Raw genomic sequence first — 22,395 nt, forward strand, 5'->3', positions numbered from 1 at the left:
ATATTTCTTAAAACTGTAACTAAGAATTATCTCGGAAAATAAAAATCTGTTCTTATCAGCTTAATATCTGATACGTCCTGCATCGCAGGACCAGAATATTAAACTCATTTTTGGCTCATGACGGAGTGCTAGGGGCTTGCTCCACCTCTGTCGCGGGTTGGCCCGGCATTGCAGTACCGCCGGGATCGGCCCACCTAAAATTAATTAAAACACAGCCTGAAATGGGTTAATATTCTGCAGTGATCAGATATTCCGCTGGTAGCAAAACTTGTTGTAGTTGTCGATTTGCCCAGTAGTTAGCTGCTTACACACCACGATTTCTTGTAATTAATTTAACATTATCTTACGAAATTTATTTATTTATTTCTTTTTTTTTTTTTTTTTGCGGTTAGCTGGACCGCTCTTGCAGCCGCATTACACTAGGCTGGTTATTTATGTGGGCACAGAAGGGTGCCTTCGGATGCCTCGTTGGCGTCACATATGGTCCGGCCACAGATAATTTTAATTACATTTTTTGGAGTTATATCCTTAGCTCCTCGCGAACGTCGTCGTCGCCGCCGCACGCACGCAGAATACGTGTGTACACACGTATGCAGTAGGCGGTGGACGATGTAAGCACTCGGCTAGGTGTAGCTCGCGCCGGCCTCGCGCCGGTGTAGCTCGCGCCGGCCTGGCGCTGCTGTGGGGCGGCCTCACGGCTTCTCCACTGCCCTGGCAGCCGGCGGCGTTCAAATGGGAGTCGCAGTTTACTGTTCGCCATGGAGGGTAGTACTGGGCTGTTGACGAGTGCTCTCGCGAATTGTCCTTCCTTCCGGCACTTGCTTTTGCGATGTTTTCGACGGTCGCCTGTTGCCATATCGGCCCGTACCACCGTGTGTCACTCCCACATGTGGAGCGCACACGCTGCAAGCATTTAGGCCCTTCGACTGCGGTTTTTCCTTATCGCTTCTCGGCCTTTTGGCTAAGAAGCACCCCGCGGTCGGAGCGGTCCGTTGTGCTCTGTAGCGGGTCGCGAGTCGCGTTTCGTGGTCGTTTCGTTTGTTCTTGGTTTTTCCAGCGTTGATATTTTTGCGGTGAATATGTCGAACCGGTCGAACAGTATTCAATGCGTATTCGACAGAGCAGCGAGACGGCCTACGGCCTTTGAAATACAGGAATGGATATTTGGTGATCTGAAAGTACCGGAAAATGACGTCGACACCTTTCAACTGGATTTTGTCTTATTCTCGTTATTCGTGAAATTTCTCGACCAGGAGAAATACGAAAAGTATGGCCTGGCACTCGCGGGCGAACATCCGTTCCGCTACTTCGATGGAACTGTCGGAACAGTGCATATAGTGCCATCTGGCTTTGGGATACGGACTGTGCGGGTATTTAACGTACCCCCTGAGTGTCCCAATGACGTAATCGGCCGTGTCCTGTCGCGGTATGGCACGGTGCTCAGCATCACGAATGAGAAGTGGGGAAGTGCCTACCGTTTCCAGGGCAACAGCGGCGTTCGTAGTGTCCGCATGGACCTCCGCCAGCACATCCCGTCGTATATCAATGTTGCGAGTACCAGGGCCCAGATCACCTATATTGGGCAACCTCAGACTTGCTCCCTTTGTCAATCGACGGAGCATCTCCGCGTGGACTGCCCGCGCCGGCGTCCTGTGCAACTGCCGCGGGAACGCACTGCTGGTACCGACCTTGTGCCTCTCCTCAGCAAGGTAGTGGCGGGCGCTGCCCACCGTCCCGCTGAGCGAACTGACGTGTCGCCCCCGCCAGAAGCAGTGCAACCGGCACCCAGTGCACCGGTAGACGGACCCGTCCCGGACCAGCCGCCCGTTGTGGCGGTACCGCCGGCGGCGTCTGATGTGCCTGATATGGCGAGTGATGTGGTCGCTGTCGAACAGATGGAGGTCGTTCTTCCTACCCCGCCCCTCCCGGCAGATGACGCTAAGTCCCCCCGCCGTCGTCATCGACGCAAGAAGGCGAACCCGGACCAGCCGGCGGAGGAGGCGGACGGTTTACGTCCCCCTGAGAGCGGCAGTGAGGCTGACTCTCAGGCCTCCTCAGTTTTCCGCTCTGTTTCCGCTGATCGCTCGGGCGGTATGCGGCAAACTGCTCGGCAACTAGAGGCTCTTATCAGTTCATCGCGAGATCGGGGAGCGATCCCTGCAAAACGGAAACATGACCAGGGTAGCGACCAGCCAATGCAGCGTACTCGTACCCTTTCACATCCTACTGTGTCCGACGCGTCCGCGCCGCCTGGCTCAGACTATCCTGCCGATGGGGGAGGCCTGAACTGGGCTGACGACGAGGGCGATGACATGTGTGATTGAGTGGGCCTTTCCCCTCATGAGCTGCTTCGTATTTGTTTCTCCCATCCGGGGTGATATCGCTGGGTTCCGGTGTGGATGTTTCCACACCTGCTTCCCTACGGCCGTGACCCTATCTGCCGTTGTCTACTCTGTGTTGCTCTCCCATGCCTGCCTTTGACCGTCCGCCGGGAGCCCTCTCCCTTTTAACGATCAATATCAACTCCATCTCCAACCCGGTCAAACTTCGATCTCTGAAGGACTTTCTCCGCCTTGGTGCGTTTGATGTGGTCTTTCTCCAGGAGGTTTGTGCCCCTTTTCTATCTGACCTTGCTGGTTATGAGGCACTGTATAACATCGACCCTGACGCCCGGCGGGGTACTGCTTTGCTCTACCGATCAGAGTTTACTCCATCCCACGTTACCACGCTACCCAACGGTCGCGTTCTTGCATGTATCCTTCAAGATGTCCTTTTTCTAAATGTCTATGCTCCTTCAGGTGCTAACCACAGGCATGACAGAACAACACTTTTTCAGTCTGATCTCCCCCCTTTCTTAGCAGCTCGTCGCCCTATCGTCTTTGGCGGAGACTTCAACTGTGTGGTAGCCGAAGTTGACCAGGTCCCGACGCCTATGCGGTGTGAAGCGCTCGCTTCACTCCTTCGGGCGGCTGACCTTACTGACACGTGGCGCCACTTCCATCCCGCCTACACGCAATTTACCCACATCTATCCCACTGGAGCCAGCCGTATTGATCGTGTTTATGTCTCGGCTGATTTGACTCCCGCCCTTTGTGCCGTCCAAGTCATACCCGTGGCCTTTAGTGACCACTGTGCGTACTTGTGTTCCTTGCGTATCGCGGGTCCTGCCCCGGTTCCTCGTGGCACCTCTTGGAAGATGAATACCCTTCATCTGTCCCTGCCCGAACTTCGTGCTCTTGTCACGAAAACGTGGCAGGATTGTCTCGTGGACACTTCCCGGTACCCTACCACGGTGGTTTGGTGGCTCCGCTGTGCGAAGCCCCGGCTGCGACGTGTTATCCGGCAATATAGTCGCGACGTCGCCCACTGGAAACGTAGCACGTTGGCTTTCTATCAGCAGTGTCTCACTGACGCCCTGACTCTTCCTGCTGACAGGTACGATCAGCTCCGCATGCGCCTCAACAAACTTAAGGCGCAAATCCTTCGCTTCTCTCGAGAGAAAGCCGACGGTATGGTGGTGCGGTGTCGTTCTGCATCCCTGATTGAAGGCGAGGAGCCATCCCTTTATCACCTTGCCTCTGAACGAACTCGTGCCAAGAAGAACACCATTCTGCGCCTTAAGACAGACGATGGTGCGCGTATCACAGACAACCGTGACGTCCTCCAACACCTGACGGACCATTTCACACACCTCTTCCAGGATGTTGAGGTCGACGTCGCCGCCCAACGTGTACTTGTCAGTGGGGTGCCTACTTCTTTGGATCGTCATGACCGCAGCTCTTTAACCGAGCCCCTGACGCTCGCTGACCTCACATCTGTCCTCCGTGCCTGTCCGGGACGCAAGTCACCTGGCCCCGACGGTCTCCCTTATGAGTTCTACCAACAATTTTGGGACCTGCTCGGCGACCGTTTCTGCCAAATGTGCGAGGAGATTTTTGCTGGATGCGACTTACCCGCCGACTTTTTATCTGGACGTATTGCCCTTATTCCCAAGGTGACTGGTCACTGTCGAGCTCAAGACCTGCGTCCTATCACTGTCCTTAACACTGACTATAAGTTGGTGGCACGATGCGTGGCCTCTCGTCTCAAACAGGCGATGACTAAGGTACTTTGCCCCACTCAATCCTGTGGCGTTTCGCGTCGGAACATCTTCACCGCCGCTTCCCTGTACCGCGATGTTGTCTTCCTCACCGCTGACACTCGCACCCCGGCTGCCATTCTTTCCTTGGACTTCGCCGGTGCTTTTGACAGGGTCTCTCACCCTTACCTGCTGGGCGTTATGTCGCGGATGGGTTTTGGGGAGCGCTTCATACGCATCATCCGGCATTTCTTGGATGGGGCGAATTCCACTATCGTGGTGAACGGTTGCCGGTCGCGCCCCATTCCCATCAGGCGGTCAGTTCGACAGGGGTGTCCCTTGTCGATGTATTTGTTTGCCTTAGCGCTGGACCCCTTGCTGCGTGACATAGGCCGGTTGGTCGACGGTGTCGCTCTCCCAGGCGTCACCTTCCGCTGTGCGGCCTACGCCGATGACGTTGGTGTGTTCGTTGCTAACGCCAGGGACATCGATTCCGTTCGCCGCGTTCTCGACGTTTATGAACGGGCCTCCGGTGCTCAGTTAAATCCCAACAAGACCGTGTTGCTTCCGCTAGGGCCACGATCATTGACCGTCGAACGCCCCTGGTACCGAGTTGTGGGGGAACAGCGTATATTGGGTCTTGAGGTGACTGCCTGTCCGCAGCGTATGTTAACCCTCACGTGGCGGCGGCTTCTCACACGCATCAGGGGACTTTGCGTGAGCCACGCTGATCGGCGGCTCGATCTCCATCAACGCATCCAGCTGATTAATGGTTATCTCCTCTCACGAGCATGGTATGTCGCCCAACTCCTTACACTGCCGAAGCAGATCGGCCGAGCCATCTCACAAGCAGTATATTGGCTCTTGTGGCGGCATGCGCTGTTCAAGGTTGATGCGCTGACCTGTACACTGCCGAAGGTCGATGGCGGCCTCGGCCTCATTGACTTTTCCCGGAAATGTGCGGCCCTTCTGATTCACCGTGTCGCCGCTTTGCGCGACGCCGACCCCGGTGGGACTACAGCGGTCCTCTTCGACCGTTATCGTCCACACTCGGCGCGTGCACCGGTCTGTTTGACGCATATTCCTTTCCGGCTGACGACGGTCAGAGACTATTACTTCCACCGCAGTTATGTCCTCACAGTGGCCACTGACAAGGCAAGAACGTCGAAGCGCCTTTACCAGGCACTCCGAGGCCAGCCCACGCCACATAAATTAGAGGACAGACGACCATCGGTCATCTGGCACCAAGTTTGGGCTAATATTAACAACCCAGCCCTTCCCACGGCAGTTTCGGCGCTTTGGTACCGTGTCGTCAACAATTTAATCCCCACTAACCATCGCCTGGCGGCCATCCGCCTACGGCCCTCGGCTGCTTGCGGCCGCTGTGGTGACGTCGACACCAGGGAGCATCGCCTCCTCTGCCCCCACGTCACAGAAGTGTGGGCCCTTGCCCGTGTGCTCATAGCGCTGATAGGTGGGACGACACCAGCAAATGTGTCCACAGACTGGTTCATTACCCCTGATCTTCAAACACAACCCCGACCAAGACGTAACGCAATGGTGTGGCTCTTGGGCCACACCATTTTCACGATCTACGACCTTTCCCTCACCGATGCTGTCTCTTTCATGGACTACCTGTGGAGCCAGCATCGCGTGGCGGAGTCTGCTCGAAACTATACGACCACTTTTGCCCGGTTTTTGAAAGTTGCAATGATCCATGGATGTCAAACGGTGTTCCAGGTTGCCTAGGGCACCTTATCCAGGCATTGCCTGGGCTTGCCCCTGGTTCTTTGCACCAATCCTTGACTTGACTCACCTCAGATTCGCAATTGGAACAATTATTGCAAAAACTTTATTGGAAAATTAGGAATCACGCAATCAATCTTAGAAGCTTATTTATTCGTTAATTCTCTGGGCGATGGGATTCTCTCGCCAGTTTCATTTTCACTTGTGTGTGCTGCCGTCCCTGTTTTTCATTTCTTTTCATTTCTATCTTTCTTTCTTCTTCCTTTTTGGTTCTCAAATCACTATTTCTCCACACCTGCAGAGCGAGGTGTCTTTCTGAGTCGAGTGTCGTCGCCCATTGCGGCATAGCAGAGTATGCCCCTCGCTTTTAATTTCTTTCTTGGCAACAAGTCTTGCTACTCAATGCACCCTGCTGTACGTGCTGCGTCGACACTCTAGGATGGCGGCAAATTTGGTGAGGACAAGGTAGGGCTGTAGGGGAGGAAGGAGGCCCAAAAAAAAAAAAAAAAAAAAAAAAAAAAAAAGTGTAGTATCTGTTCTTATCAGCTTAATATCTGATACGTCCTGCATCGCAGGACCAGAATATTAAACTCATTTTTGGCTCATGACGGAGTGCTAGGGGCTTGCTCCACCTCTGTCGCGGGTTGGCCCGGCATTGCAGTACCGCCGGGATCGGCCCACCTAAAATTAATTAAAACACAGCCTGAAATGGGTTAATATTCTGCAGTGATCAGATATTCCGCTGGTAGCAAAACTTGTTGTAGTTGTCGATTTGCCCAGTAGTTAGCTGCTTACACACCACGATTTCTTGTAATTAATTTAACATTATCTTACGAAATTTATTTATTTATTTCTTTTTTTTTTTTTTTTTTGCGGTTAGCTGGACCGCTCTTGCAGCCGCATTACACTAGGCTGGTTATTTATGTGGGCACAGAAGGGTGCCTTCGGATGCCTCGTTGGCGTCACATATGGTCCGGCCACAGATAATTTTAATTAAATTTTTTGGAGTTATATCCTTAGCTCCTCGCGAACGTCGTCGTCGCCGCCGCACGCACGCAGAATACGTGTGTACACACGTATGCAGTAGGCGGTGGACGATGTAAGCACTCGGCTAGGTGTAGCTCGCGCCGGTGTAGCTCGCGCCGGCCTGGCGCTGCTGTGGGGCGGCCTCACGGCTTCTCCACTGCCCTGGCAGCCAGCGGCGGTCAAATGGGAGTCGCAGTTTACTGTTCGCCATGGAGGGTAGTACTGGGCTGTTGACAAGTGCTCTCGCGAATTGTCCTTCCTTCCGGCACTTGCTTTTGCGATGTTTTCGACGGTCGCCTGTTGCCATATCGGCCCGTACCACCGTGTGTCACTCCCACATGTGGAGCGCACACGCTGCAAGCATTTAGGCCCTTCGACTGCGGTTTTTCCTTATCGCTTCTCGGCCTTTTGGCTAAGATGAAAGTGTAGTATCTGTTCTTATCAGCTTAATATGGGCTGATATGGGCTGATTTCTGCACCGGGAAGCGGTCGCTTTTATTCTCCTGTTTCAGGTCCGCGACCTGAACAATGGAGCTTGTGGTGACGCTGCCGGCGGAGGTCTTCCGCTGCCGGATCTGCTTCGTCACCAAGGCTGCAGGCAGGCCAACTTTTGGGGAGTACAAGGACCACTCGGCCCTTCTCCGCCACTACAGGAGGCTGCACGACCCGGAAACGGTTCCCGTTTTCGAGTGTCTGTTTTGCGGCCGACGCGACCCGCGGCTGAAGACGCTGCGGCTACACCAGCGGCTCTGCAATGCAGATTCCGCAACCCCCGGCGCTGCCAGTCGGGGGAGAGTGAGTATGGGACACGATGCCGTGTCTGGCTCTCTGGGGCACCCAGAGAGGTCAGCCGGCGGGAGGTCACAGGCGAGGGCCCCCGAAGCTAGTAGGACAGGCCCTTCGTCCTTAGTTAGTGCTGGGCGAAAGCCACAGGCGAAAGCGGCTCGGGAAGCTAGTACCATAGGCCGCCTAGCCTTAGATGATAGAGAGGGGCTATGGCCACAGCCCAGTCCGGTCCCCGAAGCTAGTAGGACAGACCGGCTGGACTTAGGTTTAACATACGCGGCGGTCCTGACCCGCAGCAGCGTGGTGGGCTCACAGGCTGCCTTGCCCTCACCCTGTGTGAGTGTGCAGGCGTCTGCGACGCCCAGGACGGCGGTGGTTGCCACCCCCGCGTCGTGTGTACTTTGTGTGCGCACGCCGAGGAGGTCTGGCATCCCCCTGCCGACACGCTCCGCGACGTCAACCGCGTCGCCACGAGTGCCGAGCGCAAGTTCGGGAGGTGAAGGCAGCACGCTGCCGACGCCTGCCGCCGAACGCGTCGCTCCGGCCAGAGGCGCAGTGTCCGGCATGGGCCGCGGCTCGCCGCCGCCCGCGCCGGCCATTGCACCCAGTGGCGTACGCTGGCCACGTCGTGCGGCTGCCGCAGGCGCCTCCCGCCCGCCATCTGTCGGGAGCGTGGGTACCGGCCTGGGGCTGCCGCCCGCATTCGCTACGCCGCCAACAGGTGGCTCTGCGGTGCGGGTGGGCAGTGGCAGGCAGGCTGCCTCGCTCGCCGCGACCGTTGGTGTTGTCATTCACGGCGCAGCCGCGCCGCCGGTTGACGCACCAAAGGCCGCGCGCCCGACGGATGCACCGGATGGTGTGGTGCTTGTGCGGTCGCAGACGTACACGCGCCGCGTTTCCTCTGCCCTGCCGGCGGTTACGTCGAGTGACGCCCGTCACCCCGTCTCCGCTCAGGCAGGGAGTGCTACTAAACAGGCAGCCTCTTTTCCAGATAACGAGTGGCACGTAGTCACCCCACGGAGGGACAGACGCCGTGCTGCAGGACGCAGACCACCGCCCCCGGACCGACGGCGCATCATACCGCCCAGTCCGCGTAACAGCGGCCCGGCGCGAGCCAACGCGCCTGGGCGGCCGGCGCGAGCTACACCTCGTGTATCTCGCGCCGGCGGCAGGGCGCGGGCGACCGCTGGGCCACCTGTTGGCGGCGCGGCGAACAACAGCCGCGGTGCGCTGGGCCCGAGCGCCAGGCCGGCGCGAGCTACACCTCGAGACGCCCGGCCGGCGCGGGCTACACCGGCCACCCCTACGACTACTGCGCCATCTGGTAGCGATCGTCGGGCACCCAGTCCGCGTAACAGCGGCCCGGGGCGAGCCGGCGCGCCCAGTCAGCCGGCGCGAGCTACACCTCGTGTTTCTCGCGCCGGCGGCGGGCCGCTGGCGACCGCCGGGCCATCTGTTGGCGGCGCGGCGAACACCAGCCGCGGTGCGCCCGACCCGAGCGCCAGGCCGGCGCAAGCTACACCGGCCCCTGCTGCTACCGCTGCGCCACCTGTCACCAGCGCGGCGATCCAAAGCAGCACTGAGCGGCCCACGCCAGATGGCAGCACGGCACCACCACCGACGCAGACGACGGAGCGGCGCGACGTGAACGGAGGGACTGCAGCTGCGTCTGCCAGAACTGGCAGCAAGAAGAGGAGACGCCGACGCCGTAACACCCGGCCCAGTCCCAACCTCCCGCCGCAAAACTCCCGTCCTACACCGAACTCGACCAACCCTCCTGTACCCTCCGAACAGGGTGCAACCGAGGCAGCTCCGCCCCCCCCTCCCCCGGCCGACTCTCGGCTAACGGAGAGGCAGCGGCGCTGGCTGGCGGCCCTGGAGAGCGTCCACAACCAACCGTGGGACGCATTCGTCGCGGCCGTCGAGGATTTCATCGCCGAGATCGCCGAGACGAAGCCACAACGCCAGGCAGCCGGAGGTCGACAGGATGGGCCACCAGCAGCAGCGCACCGCGGCCAGGGCCGCGCCGACGCTGCTGCCAATCCCCCTCCCCCTGCCCCTACACGCGGCCGCGGTGGGCGGCGCGGTGGACGTGGCGCACGGCGCGCGGCGGCCGCCGAGCGTCGGTACGACGCGAATGCAGCGTCTGAGATTCAGAAGCTGTACCGCGCGGACCGGCGCAAGGCGATGCAGCGCGTCCTTGGCGAGACGTCACCGTACTGCCAAATCGATGGCAGCGTGCTCACGGAGCACTTTAAAAAGATCTATGGTAAATCTGACTTCTCTCTTTCAGATGCACCAGCTGCTGTCCCGGACTTTGCCGCCACCACGCCTCCTGATGTCAGCGAGGAGGTCCTGCTGCCGATCACACCTTCAGAGGTGCAACAGCGGCTCCAGAAGGCGAGCAATACTGCTCCTGGGGCAGACGGAGTCACCTACTCGGACTTGCGACGTGAGGATCCTGGCTGCCACGTGCTAGCTAAGATCTTCTCGCGCTGCTGGAAAGAGCGGAAGACTCCGGTGCAGTGGAAAATATCCACTACCGTCCTCATCCACAAGAAAGGGGACGTCTCGGACGTGACAAACTGGCGGCCTTTAGCATTGAGCTCTACCATCTCTAAGCTCTTTGCTGCAATCGTTGCGGACCGCACTTCTCTCTGGGCAGAGCGGTTGAACCTGCTCTCCCCAGAACAGAAGGGCTTCCGCACGTTTGAAGGCTGCTACGAGCACAACTTCATTGTGCAGACGGCAATTGATGATGCAAGGCGCAGGGGAGGCCAAGCATGCTTTGCTTGGCTTGATCTGGCGAATGCTTTTGGTTCAGTGCCTCACGCTCACCTCCTTGGAGTACTGAGCAGGATGGGACTACCAGAGCAATTGCACCATCTAATTGCCGACATGTACGATGGTTGCTCCACCCGCGTCCGTACATCTGACGGACTAACGGAGGAGATAGAGATCCAGGCAGGGGTCAAGCAGGGCTGTCCACTGTCGCCCATCGTCTTTAATCTCGCGCTCGAGCCGGTACTTCGCGCCGCAACCTCACTCAGAAATGAGTGTGGTATTCCGCTTAGCGGCGTCAGTGTGAGTGCACTGGCGTATGCGGACGATATCGTGCTTCTGGCGCGGGATTCAGAGGCGATGCAGACGCTCCTCAATGTTGTGGGTGAGGCGGCGACGTGGGCCGGGCTTACCTTCAAGCCGTCGAAGTGTGCCACGCTTCACATCCGCCGTCGGCAGACACTAGGCTCGGTATTCGCCCTGCAAGGGGGAGAACCAGCCGTGCTCGGTGCGGGTGACGCCTACCTCCATCTTGGCGTTCCCACCGGGTACAAAGTCACGCAGACGCCAACGGATGCGATCGCGGCAATTCGACGCGACTTGCAGCACCTGGACGCTTCCCTGCTGGCTCCCTGGCAGAAGATTGACGCTGTGCGTGTCTTTCTCCTCCCTAGGCTTGACTTTGTCATGCGGGGCGGAGCGGTACGCAAGGGGCCGCTGTCTGCACTCGACAAGGCAGTGAAAGCGGCTGTCAAATCATGGCTGTTCCTCCCACAGCGTGCGTCCACCGAACAACTGTACCTCGCGCTGGGAGAGGGAGGATGCGGCCTGACGCCGCTCGCGGACGCTGCGGACATCTCGACGATCGTCCACGGCTTCCGCATGCTGCACTGCGACGACGCCACCGTCCGAGACATCGCCTGGGCCACACTATCTACGGCCGCGCGCCGCCGACTGGGGAGGGAGCCGAGTCGTTCCGACTTGGCCACCTACCTTAGCGGCAGCACTGAGGGTGACCTCGCACGCGACGGAGGTGACATCCAGTCACTGTGGACGCGCGTCAGGAACGCCACAAGGCGCCTAGCGCCGCGTGGCGTCACTTGGCGCTGGAGTGAGCTGCTTTCTGAGTTGCAGGTGGAGGTCGGCGGCCGACCCGCCATCGCTGACGACGCGGAACACGGCGGCATCGGAGGGGTGACGCAGCCGGCCACGGAGGGGACGGCGCCTGTGACTACACGACACCTCGATGATGGCGGCGATGGACCGCAACACGATGATGACAGCGTGGGACGCACCGTCAACACTGGCGTCGAGCATGTCCGGGTGGGAGGGGGCGCCAAACGTCTTCTCTCGCGGACGCTCCGCGAGTGTCTGAGGCAGCGCCTGCGCAACCTCCTACTCAGGAAACCTGACCAGGGGAAGGTGTTCGAGTGTACCAGGGAGTCCACAGCGTCCAACCACTTCATAGCGGGAGGCAAATACACCCGCTTCGCAGACTGGCGCTTCATCCATCGCGCCAGGCTCGGAGTCGTGCCTCTGAACGGTTGTCGCCGCTTTGATGGGCGGGCAAACAACAACAAAGCCTGCCGACGCTGTGGCCACAACAACGAGACGCTCCCGCACGTGATCAACGCGTGCATGGTGCACTCAGCAGCCCTGCAGTATCGCCACAACGCGGTCCTCAACCGCCTCGCGACAGCAGTCGCTGGGCGGCCAAGGAGAGGAAACGCTGCTGTTCCTGACATCAGGATCAACCAAGCCGTCATAGGGGACAGCAGTGGGCTGCGTCCGGACCTCGTAATAACTGACGAGGCCGCTAAGACTGTGACCATCGTCGATGTGACAATCCCCTTCGAGAATAGGCGGATTGCGCTCGACAACGCTCGGCAACTGAAGAGGATAAAGTACGCCAACGTTGCGCGCGGATTAGCCGCTCGCGGCTATTCCGTCACTGTCGACGCCCTGGTTGTTGGCAGTCTGGGGGCGTGGGACCGCCAGAACGATGCAGTGCTTCGGCACCTAGGCATCGCTAGCCGCTACTGCCAACTGATGCGGCGGCTGATGGTGTCTGACACCATCAAGTGGTCCCGCGACATTTACGTGGAACACATTACTGGCCACCGCCAGTATGTGTCCCCCTAGACTGTGGCATGCTCTGACGTCAGGCTGCGAGACCCTCGAGACTGCAGTCGTCGGAGAACTTCGAGGTCGGTGCCTTCGTGACGTCGGCGTCGAGATTCTCCTCCACGACGCGGGACCTGCGGCGCTACACCATCTTCGCGCCGCACTGCAGCAGTGCCGAGTCAGTAGCGGTGCGTGCGGTGCTGCCTGGTGCCCCTCCCTCCGTGGTGTCCGCCGAATATGGCCCCCACCTCGGTTGGCGCGGTGCTAGGCGGCGCCAAACGTGTGCCTACTGCCCGGCAGTCTCCAGCCAGCGTGGGAAGCAACGCCCTCCTGCCACGACACCCCGGTGACGTCTGCCGCAAGGCGGACAGAGGGGAGAAGTCCGGCTGTGTGTGACCCGCCTGCGTGCGTGGCACACCAGCCGCTGGCAGCCGTGCATGTGCAGTGTGCTGTCAGGGCATGGAGAAGAATGTAATAAACAAAATAGATCCTAAACTAGCTCCAACCTTCCCCGTTCTGAAATTATCTAAGGCCGCGCCTACCGCGGTATTAATCTTAAGGTAATATACTTAAGCATCCGCGCCTAACGCGGCCTTCCAATATTTAAGTAGTGGGCTTAACCCACGAGTTAGAATAAGGTTCAATTACTTAAGTACGGTTAGAACCGTTTTTCTAAATTTTATTTTATCTAAACTTAACAAATTTGTAAAACTCGCATTGTATAGAGTCATGAATATTTTTTCTTAAATTTATACTTCTTAAAACTGTAACTAAGAATTATCTCGGAAAATAAAAAATCTGTTCTTATCAGCTTAATATCTGATACGTCCTGCATCGCAGGACCAGAATATTAAACTCATTTTTGGCTCATGACGGAGTGCTAGGGGCTTGCTCCACCTCTGTCGCGGGTTGGCCCGGCATTGCAGTACCGCCGGGATCGGCCCACCTAAAATTAATTAAAACACAGCCTGAAATGGGTTAATATTCTGCAGTGATCAGATATTCCGCTGGTAGCAAAACTTGTTGTAGTTGTCGATTTGCCCAGTAGTTAGCTGCTTACACACCACGATTTCTTGTAATTAATTTAACATTATCTTACGAAATTTATTTATTTATTTTTTTTTTTTTTTTTTTTTTTGCGGTTAGCTGGACCGCTCTTGCAGCCGCATTACACTAGGCTGGTAATTTATATGGGCACAGAAGAGTGCCTTCGGATGCCTCGTTGGCGTCACATATGGTCCGGCCACAGATAATTTTAATTACATTTTTTGGAGTTATATCCTTAGCTCCTCGCGAACGTCGTCGTCGCCGCCGCACGCACGCAGAATACGTGTGTACACACGTATGCAGTAGGCGGTGGACGATGTAAGCACTCGGCTAGGTGTAGCTCGCGCCGGCCTCGCGCCGGTGTAGCTCGCGCCGGCCTGGCGCTGCTGTGGGGCGGCCTCACGGCTTCTCCACTGCCCTGGCAGCCGGCGGCGTTCAAATGGGAGTCGCAGTTTACTGTTCGCCATGGAGGGTAGTACTGGGCTGTTGACGAGTGCTCTCGCGAATTCTCCTTCCTTCCGGCACTTGCTTTTGCGATGTTTTCGACGGTCGCCTGTTGCCATATCGGCCCGTACCACCGTGTGTCACTCCCACATGTGGAGCGCACACGCTGCAAGCATTTAGGCCCTTCGACTTGCGGTTTTTCCTTATCGCTTCTCGGCCTTTTGGCTAAGATCAAAGTGTAGTATCTGTTCTTATCAGCTTAATATCTGATACGTCCTGCATCGCAGGACCAGAATATTAAACTCATTTTTGGCTCATGACGGAGTGCTAGGGGCTTGCTCCACCTCTGTCGCGGGTTGGCCCGGCATTGCAGTACCGCCGGGATCGGCCCACCTAAAATTAATTAAAACACAGCCTGAAATGGGTTAATATTCTGCAGTGATCAGATATTCCGCTGGTAGCAAAACTTGTTGTAGTTGTCGATTTGCCCAGTAGTTAGCTGCTTACACACCTCGATTTCTTGTAATTAATTTAACATTATCTTACGAAGTTTATTTATTTTTTTTTTTTTTATTTTTTATTTTTTTTTTTTTTTTTTGCGGTTAGCCGGAACGCTCTTGCAGCCGCATTACACTAGGCTGGTTATTTATGTGGGCACAGAAGGGTGCCTTCGGATGCCTCGTTGGCGTCACATATGGTCCGGCCACAGATAATTTTAATTAAATTTTTTGGAGTTATATCCTTAGCTCCTCGCGAACGTCGTCGTCGCCGCCGCACGCACGCAGAATACGTGTGTACACACGTATGCAGTAGGCGGTGGACGATGTAAGCACTCGGCTAGGTGTAGCTCGCGCCGGCCTCGCGCCGGTGTAGCTCGCGCCGGCCTGGCGCTGCTGTGGGGCGGCCTCACGGCTTCTCCACTGCCCTGGCAGCCAGCGGCGGTCAAATGGGAGTCGCAGTTTACTGTTCGCCATGGAGGGTAGTACTGGGCTGTTGACGAGTGCTCTCGCGAATTGTCCTTCCTTCCGGCACTTGCTTTTGCGATGTTTTCGACGGTCGCCTGTTGCCATATCGGCCCGTACCACCGTGTGTCACTCCCACATGTGGAGCGCACACGCTGCAAGCATTTAGGCCCTTCGACTGCGGTTTTTCCTTATCGCTTCTCGGCCTTTTGGCTAAGAAGCACCCCGCGGTCGGAGCGGTCCGTTGTGCTCTGTAGCGGGTCGCGAGTCGCGTTTCGTGGTCGTTTCGTTTGTTCTTGGTTTTTCCAGCGTTGATATTTTTGCGGTGAATATGTCGAACCGGTCGAACAGTATTCAATGCGTATTCGACAGAGCAGCGAGACGGCCTACGGCCTTTGAAATACAGGAATGGATATTTGGTGATCTGAAAGTACCGGAAAATGACGTCGACACCTTTCAACTGGATTTTGTCTTATTCTCGTTATTCGTGAAATTTCTCGACCAGGAGAAATACGAAAAGTATGGCCTGGCACTCGCGGGCGAACATCCGTTCCGCTACTTCGATGGAACTGTCGGAACAGTGCATATAGTGCCATCTGGCTTTGGGATACGGACTGTGCGGGTATTTAACGTACCCCCTGAGTGTCCCAATGACGTAATCGGCCGTGTCCTGTCGCGGTATGGCACGGTGCTCAGCATCACGAATGAGAAGTGGGGCAGTGCCTACCGTTTCCAGGGCAACAGCGGCGTTCGTAGTGTCCGCATGGACCTCCGCCAGCACATCCCATCGTATATAAATATTGCGAGTACCAGGGCCCAGGTCACCTATATTGGGCAGCCGCAGACTTGCTCCCTTTGTCAATCGACGGAGCATCTCCGCGTGGAGTGCCCGCGCCGGCGTCCTGTGCAACTGCCGCGGGAACGCACTGCTGGTACCAACCTTGTGCCTCTCCTCAGCGAGGTAGTGGCGGGCGCTGCCCCCCGTCCCGCTGAGCGAACTGACGTGTCGCCCCCGCCAGAAGCGGTGCAACTGGCACCCAGTGCACCGGTTGACAGACCCGTCCCGGACCAGGCGCCCGTTGTGGCGGTACCGCCGGCGGCGTCTGATGTGCCTGATATGGCGAGTGATGTGGTCGCTGTCGAACAGATGGAGGTCGTTCTTCCTACCCCGCCCCTCCCGGCAGATGACGCTAAGTCCCCCCGCCGTCGTCATCGGCGCAAGAAGGCGAACCCGGACCAGCCGGCGGAGGAGGCGGACGGTTTCCGTCCCCCTGAGAGCGGCAGTGAGGCTGACTCTCAGGCCTCCTCGGTTTCCCGCTCTGTTTCCGCTGATCGCTCGGGCGGTATGCGGCAAACTGCTCGGCAACTAGAGGCTCTTATCAGTTCATCGCGAGATCGGGGAGCGATCCCTGCAAAACGAAAACATGACCAGGGTAGCGACCAACCAATGCAGCGTACTCGTACCCTTTCACATCCTACTGTGTCCGACGTGTCCGCGCCGCCTGGCTCAGACTATCCTGCTGATGGGGGAGGCCTGAACTGGGCTGACGACGAGGGCGATGACATGCGTGATTGAGTGGGCCTTTCCCCACATGAGCTGCTTCGTATTTGTTTCTCCCATCCGGGGTGATATCGCTGGGTTCCGGTGTGGATGTTTCCACACCTGCTTCCCTACGGCCGTGACTCTATCTGCCGTTGTCTCCTCTGTGTTGCTCTCCCATGCCTGCCTTTGACCGTCCGCCGGGAGCCCTCTCCCTTTTAACGGTCAACATTAACTCCATCTCCAACCCGGTCAAACTTCGAACTCTGAAGGACTTTCTCCGCCTTGGTGCGTTTGATGTGGTATTTCTCCAGGAGGTTTGTGCCCCTTTTCTATCTGACCTGGTTGGTTATGAGGCACTGTATAACATCGACCCTGACGCCCGGCGGGGTACTGCTTTGCTCTACCGATCAGAATTCACTCCATCCCATGTTACCACGCTACCCAACGGTCGCGTCCTTGCATGTATCCTTCAAGATGTCCTTTTTCTAAATGTCTATGCTCCTTCAGGTGCTAACCACAGGCATGATAGAACAACACTTTTTCAGTCTGATCTCCCCCCTTTCTTAGCAGCTCGTCGCCCTATCGTCTTTGGCGGAGACTTCAACTGTGTGGTAGCCGGAGTTGACCAGGTCCCGACGCCTATGCGGTGTGAAGCGCTCGCTTCACTCCTTCAGGCGGCTGACCTTACTGATACGTGGCGCCACTTCCATCCCGCCTACACGCAATTTACCCACATCTATCCCACTGGAGCCAGCCGTATTGATCGTGTTTATGTCTCGGCTGATTTGACTCCCGCCCTTTGTGCCGTCCAAGTCATACCCGTGGCCTTTAGTGACCACTGTGCGTACTCGTGTTCCTTGCGTATCGCGGGTCCCGTCCCGGTTCCTCGTGGCACCTCTTGGAAAATGAATACCCTTCATCTATCCCTGCCCGAACTTCGTGCTCTCGTCACGAAAACGTGGCAGGATTGTCTCGTGGACACTTCCCGGTACCCTACCACGGTGGTTTGGTGGCTCCGCTGTGCGAAGCCCCGGCTGCGACGTGTTATCCGGCAATATAGTCGCGACGTCGCCCACTGGAAACGTAGCACGTTGGCCTTCTATCAGCAGTGTCTCACTGACGCCCTGACTCTTCCTGCTGACAGGTACGATCAGCTCCACATGCGCCTCAACAAAATTAAGGCGCAAATCCTTCGCTTCTCTCGGGAGAAGGCCGATGGTATGGTGGTGCGGTGTCGTTCTGCATCCCTGATTGAAGGCGAGGAGCCATCCATTTATCACCTTGCCTCTGAACGAACTCGTGCCAAGAAGAACACCATTCTGCGCCTTAAGACAGACGATGGTGCGCGTATCACGGACAACCGTGACGTCCTCCAACACCTGACGGACCATTTCACGCACCTCTTCCAGGATGTTGAGGTCGACGTCGCCGCCCAACGTGCACTAGTCAGTGGGGTGCCAACTTCTTTGGATCGTCATGACCGCGGCTCTTTAACCGAGCCCCTGACACTCGCTGACCTCACATCTGTCCTCCGTGCCTGTCCGGGACGCAAGTCACCTGGCCCCGACGGTCTCCCTTATGAGTTCTACCAACAATTTTGGGACCTGCTCGGCGACCGTTTCTGCAAAATGTGCGAGGAGATTTTTGCTGGATGCGACTTACCCGCCGAATTTTTATCTGGACGTATTGCCCTTATTCCAAAGGTGACTGGTCACTGTCGAGCTCAAGACCTGCGTCCTATCACTGTCCTTAACACTGACTATAAGTTGGTGGCACGATGCGTGGCCTCTCGTCTCAAACAGGCGATGACTAAGGTTCTTTGCCCCACTCAATCCTGTGGCGTTTCGCGTCGGAACATCTTCACCGCCGCTTCCCTGTACCGCGATGTTGTCTTCCTCACCGCTGACACTCGCACTCCGGCTGCCATTCTTTCCTTGGACTTCGCCGGTGCCTTTGACAGGGTCTCGCACCCTTACCTGCTGGGCGTTATGTCGCGGATGGGTTTTGGGGAGCGCTTCATACGCATCATCCGGCACTTCTTGGATGGGGCGAATTCCACTATCGTGGTGAACGGTTGCCGGTCGCGCCCCATTCCCATCAGGCGGTCAGTTCGACAGGGGTGTCCCTTGTCGATGTATTTGTTTGCCTTAGCGCTGGACCCCTTGCTGCGTGACATTGGCCGGTTGGTCGACGGTGTCGCTCTCCCAGGCGTCACCTTCCGCTGTGCAGCCTACGCCGATGACGTTGGTGTGTTCGTTGCTAACGCCAGGGACATCGATTCCGTTCGCCGCGTTCTCGACGTTTATGAACGGGCCTCCGGTGCTCAGTTAAATCCCAACAAGACCGTGTTGCTTCCGCTAGGGCCACGATCATTGACCGTCGAACGCCCCTGGTACCGCGTTGTGGGGGAACAGCGTATCTTGGGTCTTGAGGTGACTGCCTGTCCGCAGCGTATGTTAACCCTCACGTGGCGGCGGCTTCTCACACGCATCAGGGGCCTTTGCGTGAGCCACGCTGATCGACGGCTCGACCTCCATCAACGCATCCAGCTGATTAATGGTTATCTCCTCTCACGGGCATGGTATGTCGCCCAACTCCTTACGCTGCCGAAGCAGATCGGCCGAGCCATCTCGCAAGCAGTATACTGGCTCTTGTGGCGGCATGCGCTGTTCAAGGTTGATGCGCTGACCTGTACGTTGCCGAAGGCCGATGGCGGCCTCGGCCTCATTGACTTTTCCCGGAAATGTGCGGCCCTTCTGATACACCGTGTCACCGCTTTGCGCGAAGCCGACCCCGGTGGGACTACAGCGGTCCTCTTCGACCGTTATCGTCCACACTCGGCGCGTGCACCGGTCTGTTTGACGCATATTCCGTTCCGGCTGACGACGGTCAGAGACTATTACTTCCACCGCAGTTATGTCCTCACAGTGGCCACTGACAAGGCACGCACGTCGAAGCGCCTTTACCAGGCACTCCGAGGCCAGCCCACGCCACATAAATTAGAGGACAGACGACCGTCGGTCATCTGGCGCCAAGTTTGGGCTAATATTAACAACTCAGCCCTTCCCACCGCAGTTTCGGCGCTATGGTACCGTGTAGTCAACAATTTAATCCCCACTAACCATCGCCTGGCGGCCATCCGCCTACGACCCTCGGCTGCTTGCGGCCGCTGTGGTGACGTTGACACCAGGGAGCATCGCCTCCTCTGCCCCCACGTCACAGAAGTGTGGGCCCTTGCACGTGTGCTCATAGCGCTGATCGGTGGGACGACGCCAGCAAATGTGTCCACCGACTGGTTCCTTACACCTGATCTTCAAACACAACCCCGACCAAGACGTAACGCAATGGTGTGGCTCTTGGGCCACACCATTTTCACGATCTACGACCTTTCCCTCGCCGATGCTGTCTCTTTCATGGACTACCTGTGGAGCCAGCATCGCGTGGCGGAATCTGCTCGAAACTATACGACCACTTTTGCCCGGTATTTGAAAATTGCAATGATCCATGGATATCAAACGGTGTTCCAGGTTGCCTAGGGCGCCTTGTCCAGGCATTGCCTAGGATTGCCCCTGGTTTTTTGCACCAATCTCTGACTTGACTCACCCCAGATTCGCAATTGGAACAATTATTGCAAAAACTTTATTGGAAAAATAGGAATCACGCAATCAATCTTAGAAGCTTATTCCTTAGTTAATTCTCTAGGCGATGGGATTATCTCGCCAGTTTCATTTTCCCTTGTGTGTGCTGCCGTCCCTGTTTTTAATTTCCTTTCATTTCTAGCTTTCTTTCTTTCTTCCTTTTTGGTTCTCAACTCACTATTTCTTCACACCTGCAGAGCGAGGTGTCTTTCTGAGTACAGTGTCGTCGCCCACTGCGGCATAGCAGAGTATGCCCCTCGCTTTTAATTTCGTTCCTGGCAACAAGTCTTGCTACTCCATGCACCCTGTGCGTGCTGCGTCGACACTCTAGGATGGCGGCATTTTTTGGAGAGGACAAGGTAGGGCTGTAGGGGAGGAAGGAGGAAGAAAAAAAAAAAAAAAAAAAAAAAAAAGTGTAGTATCTGTTCTTATCAGCTTAATATCTGATACGTCCTGCATCGCAGGACCAGAATATTAAACTCATTTTTGGCTCATGACGGAGTGCTAGGGGCTTGCTCCACCTCTGTCGCGGGTTGGCCCGGCATTGCAGTACCGCCGGGATCGGCCCACCTAAAATTAATTAAAACACAGCCTGAAATGGGTTAATATTCTGCAGTGATCAGATATTCCGCTGGTAGCAAAACTTGTTGTAGTTGTCGATTTGCCCAGTAGTTAGCTGCTTACACACCTCGATTTCTTGTAATTAATTTAACATTATCTTACGAAGTTTATTTATTTTTTTTTTTTTTATTTTTTATTTTTTTTTTTTTTTTTTGCGGTTAGCCGGAACGCTCTTGCAGCCGCATTACACTAGGCTGGTTATTTATGTGGGCACAGAAGGGTGCCTTCGGATGCCTCGTTGGCGTCACATATGGTCCGGCCACAGATAATTTTAATTAAATTTTTTGGAGTTATATCCTTAGCTCCTCGCGAACGTCGTCGTCGCCGCCGCACGCACGCAGAATACGTGTGTACACACGTATGCAGTAGGCGGTGGACGATGTAAGCACTCGGCTAGGTGTAGCTCGCGCCGGCCTCGCGCCGGTGTAGCTCGCGCCGGCCTGGCGCTGCTGTGGGGCGGCCTCACGGCTTCTCCACTGCCCTGGCAGCCAGCGGCGGTCAAATGGGAGTCGCAGTTTACTGTTCGCCATGGAGGGTAGTACTGGGCTGTTGACGAGTGCTCTCGCGAATTGTCCTTCCTTCCGGCACTTGCTTTTGCGATGTTTTCGACGGTCGCCTGTTGCCATATCGGCCCGTACCACCGTGTGTCACTCCCACATGTGGAGCGCACACGCTGCAAGCATTTAGGCCCTTCGACTGCGGTTTTTCCTTATCGCTTCTCGGCCTTTTGGCTAAGAAGCACCCCGCGGTCGGAGCGGTCCGTTGTGCTCTGTAGCGGGTCGCGAGTCGCGTTTCGTGGTCGTTTCGTTTGTTCTTGGTTTTTCCAGCGTTGATATTTTTGCGGTGAATATGTCGAACCGGTCGAACAGTATTCAATGCGTATTCGACAGAGCAGCGAGACGGCCTACGGCCTTTGAAATACAGGAATGGATATTTGGTGATCTGAAAGTACCGGAAAATGACGTCGACACCTTTCAACTGGATTTTGTCTTATTCTCGTTATTCGTGAAATTTCTCGACCAGGAGAAATACGAAAAGTATGGCCTGGCACTCGCGGGCGAACATCCGTTCCGCTACTTCGATGGAACTGTCGGAACAGTGCATATAGTGCCATCTGGCTTTGGGATACGGACTGTGCGGGTATTTAACGTACCCCCTGAGTGTCCCAATGACGTAATCGGCCGTGTCCTGTCGCGGTATGGCACGGTGCTCAGCATCACGAATGAGAAGTGGGGCAGTGCCTACCGTTTCCAGGGCAACAGCGGCGTTCGTAGTGTCCGCATGGACCTCCGCCAGCACATCCCATCGTATATAAATATTGCGAGTACCAGGGCCCAGGTCACCTATATTGGGCAGCCGCAGACTTGCTCCCTTTGTCAATCGACGGAGCATCTCCGCGTGGAGTGCCCGCGCCGGCGTCCTGTGCAACTGCCGCGGGAACGCACTGCTGGTACCAACCTTGTGCCTCTCCTCAGCGAGGTAGTGGCGGGCGCTGCCCCCCGTCCCGCTGAGCGAACTGACGTGTCGCCCCCGCCAGAAGCGGTGCAACTGGCACCCAGTGCACCGGTTGACAGACCCGTCCCGGACCAGGCGCCCGTT

General features: G+C 56.6%; 3 non-coding genes and 3 pseudogenes across 3 annotated transcripts; all 6 read left to right on the forward strand.

Annotated features, from left to right (window-relative positions):
* LOC126423080 (U2 spliceosomal RNA) lies at positions 1 to 199 on the forward strand. Its single transcript, XR_007576125.1, has one exon. It is a non-coding gene; the product is annotated as a U2 spliceosomal RNA (small nuclear RNA).
* Positions 200 to 6,335: 6,136 nt separating this feature from the next.
* LOC126421151 (U2 spliceosomal RNA) lies at positions 6,336 to 6,510 on the forward strand (annotated as a pseudogene).
* Positions 6,511 to 7,242: 732 nt separating this feature from the next.
* LOC126423976 (U2 spliceosomal RNA) lies at positions 7,243 to 7,354 on the forward strand (annotated as a pseudogene).
* A 5,938-nt stretch (positions 7,355 to 13,292) lies between these two features.
* LOC126423124 (U2 spliceosomal RNA) lies at positions 13,293 to 13,492 on the forward strand. The gene has a single exon (XR_007576127.1). It is a non-coding gene; the product is annotated as a U2 spliceosomal RNA (small nuclear RNA).
* Positions 13,493 to 14,237: 745 nt separating this feature from the next.
* On the forward strand, positions 14,238 to 14,430 carry LOC126420377 (U2 spliceosomal RNA). The gene has a single exon (XR_007576062.1). It is a non-coding gene; the product is annotated as a U2 spliceosomal RNA (small nuclear RNA).
* A 6,145-nt stretch (positions 14,431 to 20,575) lies between these two features.
* On the forward strand, positions 20,576 to 20,750 carry LOC126421162 (U2 spliceosomal RNA; annotated as a pseudogene).
* The last annotated feature ends 1,645 nt before the right edge of the window (positions 20,751 to 22,395 follow it).

Source organism: Schistocerca serialis, chromosome 1 (assembly GCF_023864345.2).
Source record: "Schistocerca serialis cubense isolate TAMUIC-IGC-003099 chromosome 1, iqSchSeri2.2, whole genome shotgun sequence".
Taxonomy (NCBI): Eukaryota; Metazoa; Arthropoda; class Insecta; order Orthoptera; family Acrididae; genus Schistocerca; species Schistocerca serialis.